This window comes from Theobroma cacao, unplaced genomic scaffold (genome assembly GCF_000208745.1).
Source record: "Theobroma cacao cultivar B97-61/B2 unplaced genomic scaffold, Criollo_cocoa_genome_V2, whole genome shotgun sequence".
NCBI classification, from domain to species: domain Eukaryota; kingdom Viridiplantae; phylum Streptophyta; class Magnoliopsida; order Malvales; family Malvaceae; genus Theobroma; species Theobroma cacao.
In genome coordinates, this window is record NW_017234721.1 from 173,889 (window position 1) to 180,813 (window position 6,925).

Below are 6,925 nucleotides of genomic sequence, written 5' to 3' on the forward strand. Positions count from 1 at the left end.
GGGGCCCACGTGTCACTGTAAACGAAATTTCATACTTTAATTATCTTTATTACTATATGAATAAATTTATTTTACTCTTACGCTACAAAAGTTATTTTAGGAAGACTTTGAAAATATTGTGTTTTAAGAAAATAGAATATTTTATTTAATGTTTTTATTATATTCAAATAGCTATAATTTTACTTTAAACGAATGTTTTAGACTTCAAAATTTAATTTAAATCATGAAATATGTGTTTCCACTTACATATTACATTTTTACGGATTTTGAAATTTAAAAAAAAATGACGAAAATGCCCATGTGAGTTAGAAAATAATAATTTATTGTTTTGAGTTGGAAACGACTTATGATTTCTTGAAATGTGAGATTTAATAACTGTCACTCACCGGGGAGATGCGGAAGCTAATGCTAAGTCTTACGGGATTCCGATCGGTATTCGGGGTAATGAGTGCCTATCAAGACGTTGCGACGGTTCTCACAGGCCCGATGGGAGTTCCGGATCGTGACACCCGAACTCTAACCCTATTAAAAATTAACTACCTTAACCCTATTAACTACCTGAATAATTTAAAAATTACTACCTTAATCTTAACCCTAATACATTCTTACTACCCTATAATTACCCTAACTCGTTTAAATACCCGATTAAATAAAAAATTATTAAAATCTTCTTCATGAGTATCAAATTACCCAATTAACTTTTCTAATCTCATAACTTCTCTTTAGATTTATATGTTATAAGTTTATATAAATAAAGGTATATATACTGTAATTAATAATTTTATGAGTTATAATTTTTGCAAGGTTAATACAAAATAAAAAGTAAATATATTTATATTTAAGGTACATATATATATACACACAGCATATATAAAAAATATTTTAATATATAAAATAGTAATTATATTTCTTATAAATTAACACAATATATAAACTATATATATTAAAAGACATCACAAGTTAATTAATAATAAAAGTTTCATGAATTAATTTAATTAATTATAAGGATTTGTTCTTAATTTCATGAAAATTAAAAAAAAACATTTAGATTCTAAAACTATTCTAATTTCAAAAACTTTCTTTAAGTATATATATTCTAAGATTATATAAATAATGGTATATATATTATAATTAATAATTTTATAAGTCATAATTTTTGTAATGTTAACACAAAATAGAAAGTAAATATTGTATATTAAAAGTATATATATAATAGTAATTATATTCTGTCACGACTCGGTACTCTCTTCGAGCCCGTGACAACCGTTGCAATATCTCGATAGACATACCTTACTTGGAATATCAACCGAAACCTCGCAAGGCTCTAGCATTAGTTTTCTGCCTCCCCTGTGAGTAACAGTTACTAAATATCATGTTTTAAAGGAATATAGACGATTTTCAAATCAAAGACAATCTAAAAGTAATTTTTACCGCACAAGGGTATTTTGGTCATTTTACCCAAAAATTTTGAAACCTACTAAAAATATAGTATATGACTGAAAAATATACATTTCATGTAAAAAGAATAAATCTAGGTGTCACGACCCCGAACTCTCATTGGGCCCGTGACAATCGCCGCGACGTCCCAATAGGCACTCATTACTCCGAATGCCGATCGGAACCCCGCAAGGCTTAGCATCAGCTTCCGCATCTTCCCGGTGAGCGACAGTTATTAAATCTTACATTTCAAGAAATCATAAGTTGTTTCCAAATCAAAATAATAAAATATTATTTTCTAGCTCACAAGGGCATTTTTGTCATTTTTCTTCGATAATATCAAAACTCGCCAAAAATATGGTGTAAAAGCTAAATATGTTCATACATATTTTAAATCAGATAATGAAAATATAAAATTACTTTTACGATGACACGTGAGCCCCCAACTAACCAATAAGATGTGAGTCTATGAACCTATAATTTTGTCAATGCAAGGCTAACTGAAGTCCTTGATGCAATCGGCTATCTACCGGCTATCCCGAACCTGAAATGTAGGGAATTAAGGGTGGTGAGATTATAAAATCCCAGTGAGTAAACAAACACCATCTAAACTATCTAAAGGCGAGTAAATAGAGACAATTAAAAAATAATTAACTTCAGTAAATTTTTTACATCACGAATATTCATTTCAACCAAATAATCAATATGGCTCGTAAATTACTCAAAACTTGGCTCATGCCAAATCCTGTACTCGGTGACACCTGGACCAGGGGTATCCAACCGAATCTACCAAGGTTGTTAAAAATTCATATTTCGCATAAATCATATTTTTATTTTGAAACATAGCCATTCTTTGGCGTTGGCTGAGTCTCACTCTCACGCGGTGGTCCATGTGAAGTGCACTAAAAAAGCCCACCTCAGGAGATACCCTACGCGCCTCTACGACCGAGGTGAGAATATAAAGGAGTTTATCGTGCCCCTTTAATAGGTTGGCCCACGGAACCCCCCACCACTGCAGTAGCTAATCTTTTATCTACCACCTGATTTATAAAATCTTTTTCTGCATGACATGGCAATTTATCGCAACCTAGCCTCTCAAGTCTAAATACACAGTACAAATAATTCTAACACCAAAATCAGTTTAGCCATTCATGCTCATTTATTGTCATAAGCCATTCAATTTAAAACCATAAATTTACAACACAAGCAGACAATCTCCAATTACTCTATTTTCGAAACTAGTATTTGATTTTTCAGAAAATTTATAAAATCATTTTATAAAATCACAATTTCTTTTAAAACATAGCAATTTACCATTTAAACCCATTTTCCATAAAATCACACAATTGTATAAAACTACTCTAGATAATTAAGACGATAATAAGTTTACTCACAGTTTTTTGAAAACTAAATTCGGGTACTCCAACTATTACTCCTCGAGTGCGATTTCTTTGCCCTTGCCAGAGGATTCACCACCTTGACAAATTGCACAATTAAGAGGTTTACTACTTTGGTACTAAACCAAAATAAACTAATTTATACTACTAATGCATGATATGAAGTGCAAAATGTCTAAATTTTGCCTAAACGAGATGTTAGCCTATTTCGGTCTTTTACCCGATAAATTGATATACGTGTCCGTTTAAACTCTAAATTAATTTTTTTCAATTTTTATACCTCAATTGCACCCAAATTGACTTAATGTTCCTCAGTGTGGTGCAAATTATCAATCTCGATAGCAAATTACGAAAATACCCTTAGTGGGTAAAAATTCGTATTTTTACTCCAAAAATTTCCATTATTTTTCTAGGCTCATAATTCATCATTATTCATCATAATTCCTCCAATAAACATCAAGATAAGTAGCCAATATTCCCCTAAAAAATTCGGCATAATGGGTTTCAATGGGAGAAAATTATTTATCTAGCTTATTTTTGCTATATTTTAATATAACCTAACTAAAATCACTTAATTCAATTAAAATCAACTAAAACTCAAGTTCAAAACTCATCCATGGAGGTTTGTCCAGCATGGGTGTCCATACTCACTTTCTAATTTTGCATGGAAATGAGAAAAAAATGCATGGGTAGTGAAAATCACAAGGAAAATCAATGAAATTTACCTTTTTAATGCTTGATTTCTTGATTTCTCTTGATTTTCCCCCAAATTTTTCAGCTAGGGTTCTTATTTCTTTTCCCCCTTTTTCTCTCCTGGTTTGGACAGCTGAAGAAGATGAGAATTCTGGAATTTTGACATTTTTAAAGGCTAAAATAATATAATATTATTTTATTCTTTTTTTTTGTTTTATTAATTCCTTAAATTCTAGCCATCCATTTGTTTCCAAATTTTCACCATACACTTGTCCCACATATCCATAGCTTAGATAAAATTCTCAGACTTATCCAAAGTCTTGGTGGAGTAATTATTGAAATTTACACTTTTACCCTCGTAAAAGTCAAAAATTACTTTTTTGCCCCAAAAACTGAAAAATTGCCCATAGACATATTTTTCATCCCTTATACTCATACCATTCTCCAATTTGTCAAATTTGATCTAAATTCTTTCAAAATCTCAAATTTTGTCCATGGGTGGAAAAATTACGATTTTGCCCCTACACTCCAGAAATCACCGAAATTAAACTTTTTCACTACCAAACCCTCAAATTATACTCCAATACTCAAATCATACTCCAATAAGTTAAATGGGGCCAAAAAAATTTTTTTCTCAAAATTTTCATTTTGTCCTCAAGTGGCAAATGACTATTTTGTCCCTAGATAGTGAAAATTTCGGTTTGACTCCAAATTGATCCTCGAACTCCGAATTACCATTTTGAGTCATCCCTGAACTGTGAAACTCTTAATTTCACCTCAAAATTCCTATTTTAACTAGTTCGAGGCTTAATCGACTTAATGGTATCATTAGGGGCAATATCGTCTTTTAACGATTCCTCGAACTTCCTAAACATGCAAACATTCTATTGAGCATGTAAATGACGTCGTAATTATTTTATAGAACAGGGTTTGACACTAGGTGTCTAAATCATCTTTTTAAAGTGAATTTATAACTAATAGAACTAAATAAAAATATTGGATAAAATATTCCATTTTCATATAAAACAATTTTTATAAAAAGTCTACGTAAACAATTACTATAGCGTAGTAACAAAATAAATTCATATACATAATAGCACACAGCGCCAGGGTATACAAAAATGTTTTACAATGACATGTGAACCCCAAAATAACAAAAATAAACAAGACTGTAGACTTACGATTTCTAAGGGTGCAAATCCAAAAGCAAACCTTTCGACAAAATCAACTATCTACAGACTGCTCTGAACCTGAAATGGGTGAAAAGAAAAGGGTGAGTTTTTATAAGCCTAGTGAGTAAGCAAAGTTCATCTATAACATCTAAAGCTGAGTAAATGGAGACAATTAAAACATCTCATCATAATATGATTCATAATATTAAAACTCATTTCAACCCATATAAAACAGTTACATTTCATCAAAATAATCAGCAAGGCTTACGACTCTCTTAAAACTTGGCTCATGCCAAAACTCATACTCGATGACACCTTGCGCAGGGCATTCAATTGAGTCCGCCAAGGCTGTTAAAATAACATATACACATAAAACATGTTTTTACGTTTAAAAACACAACCGTTCCTTGGCGTTGGCTGAGTTTCAACCTTACGTGGTGGTTCAGCGTGAAGTGAACTCTAAACTATCTTAGGAGATACCCTTTGCGCCTCTCTTACTAAGGTAAAATATGACGGGATTTACCGTGCTCCTCTAATAGGCCGGTCCACGAAAACCCGCCCGTTGCAATAAGCTAATCAATTACCCTACCAAATCAATAAAAATTTCAGCAGCATGACATGGCTAATATGATATTACCTAGCCTGTCAAGGTAAAACAAAACAGTTCATATATTCTACACAAACACAAAACCAGCCATTCATGCCATCACATTGTCATAAGCCATCAATTCAAACCATATGTCAAAACATATATATAACACAAGTATATAGTCTCCACTTACTCAATTTCCAAAACCATTATTTGATTTCAAAACAAGTTATAAATCTCATTTTGTTTAACCAACACTTCAATTTTAAAACATAATAATTTATAATTTAAACTCATTATTCTTTAAAACATGAAAACGAGAAGAAACAACTTTAGATAGTTAAGATGAAAGTCTGTTACCCACTATAACGGGAGTACTCCTACTCTTGGTCCTTGGGTACGATATCCTTACCCTTACCAGAGGGTTCACCACCTATACATAATGCACAATAAGTAATTCAATACACTTGTGCCAAACTGTTATAAGACTATTTCAGGCTTTTTATGAATGCATGTAATTGAATGAGAAGTGTTCGGATAATCACTTAAAGATGGTGTTCTATGTAGGTTCAATTGTTGTTGGACTGAAATGGTATTCGACCTAACTCGCACTATACACTGTTTAATTAGCCAAAACATCCAATTCAACTCCAAATAGATTCATTGCACTTTTGGTACTCCAATAAGTCCGTATACCTCATTAGAAATCAATTCTAAGTCCATTTACTATAATTTTCTCATTATCATTCAAGTCGTTTACTAAAGGAACTATACTTTTCGATAACCGTTTTCGATATCTGACATCATGAATCATCAAATACGAGCTAAATAACATGAAATATGACAAAATTCATCTTCAAAATATTCCTTATAGAATTCGGCCAATTAGGGTGTCACGACCCGGAACTCCCATCGGGCTCGTGACAACCGCCGCGACGTCCCGATAAGCACTCATTACCCCGAATGCCGATCGAAACCCCGCAAGGCTTAGCATCAACTTCCGCATCTCCCCGGTGAGCGACAGTTATTAAATCTCGTATTTCAAGAATTCATAAGTTGTTTCCAACTCAAAACAATAAAAATATTATTTTCTAGCTCACTGGAGCATTTTCGTCATTTTTTTTTTGAAATTTCAAAATCCGAAAAAATGTAATATGTAAGTGGAAACACATATTTCATGATTTAAATTAAATTTTGAAGTCTAAAACATTCGTTTAAAGTAAAATTATAGCTATTTGAATATAATAAAAACATTAAATAAAATATTCCATTTTCTTAAAACACAATATTTTCAAAGTCTTCCTAAAATAACTTTTGTAGCGTAAGAGTAAAATAAATTTATTCATATAGTAATAAAGATAATTAAAGTATGAAATTTCGTTTACAGTGACACGTGGGCCCCCAACTAACCAAGAAAGTGTAGAGCTACGAACCCTTACTTCCTATGATGCAACTCCGAGATTAATTCTCGTCTTAATCAACTATCAACAAACTGTCCTGAGCCTGAAAAATGGATAGGAAGAGGGGTGAGATTAAATAATCCCAGTGAGTAAACAATTACCATCAAAAGCATCTAAAGCCGAGTAGATGGAGACAATATAAAAACGTTATATCTCAATAATGTTCATAACACAAAA

At 31.8% G+C, this 6,925-nt stretch overlaps 1 long non-coding RNA gene across 1 annotated transcript in view; it reads right to left on the reverse strand.

Moving 5' to 3' along the window:
* Positions 1 to 4,594: 4,594 nt before the first annotated feature.
* Positions 4,595 to 6,925, reverse strand: part of LOC108663854 — an 8,934-nt gene continuing 6,603 nt past the window's right edge. The window contains exons 2-3 of the long non-coding RNA XR_001929957.1: positions 5,653 to 5,721; positions 4,595 to 4,777 (exon numbers count right to left, since the gene is read on the reverse strand). This is a non-coding gene — a long non-coding RNA (uncharacterized LOC108663854). The remainder of the gene's footprint in view (positions 4,778 to 5,652; positions 5,722 to 6,925) is intronic.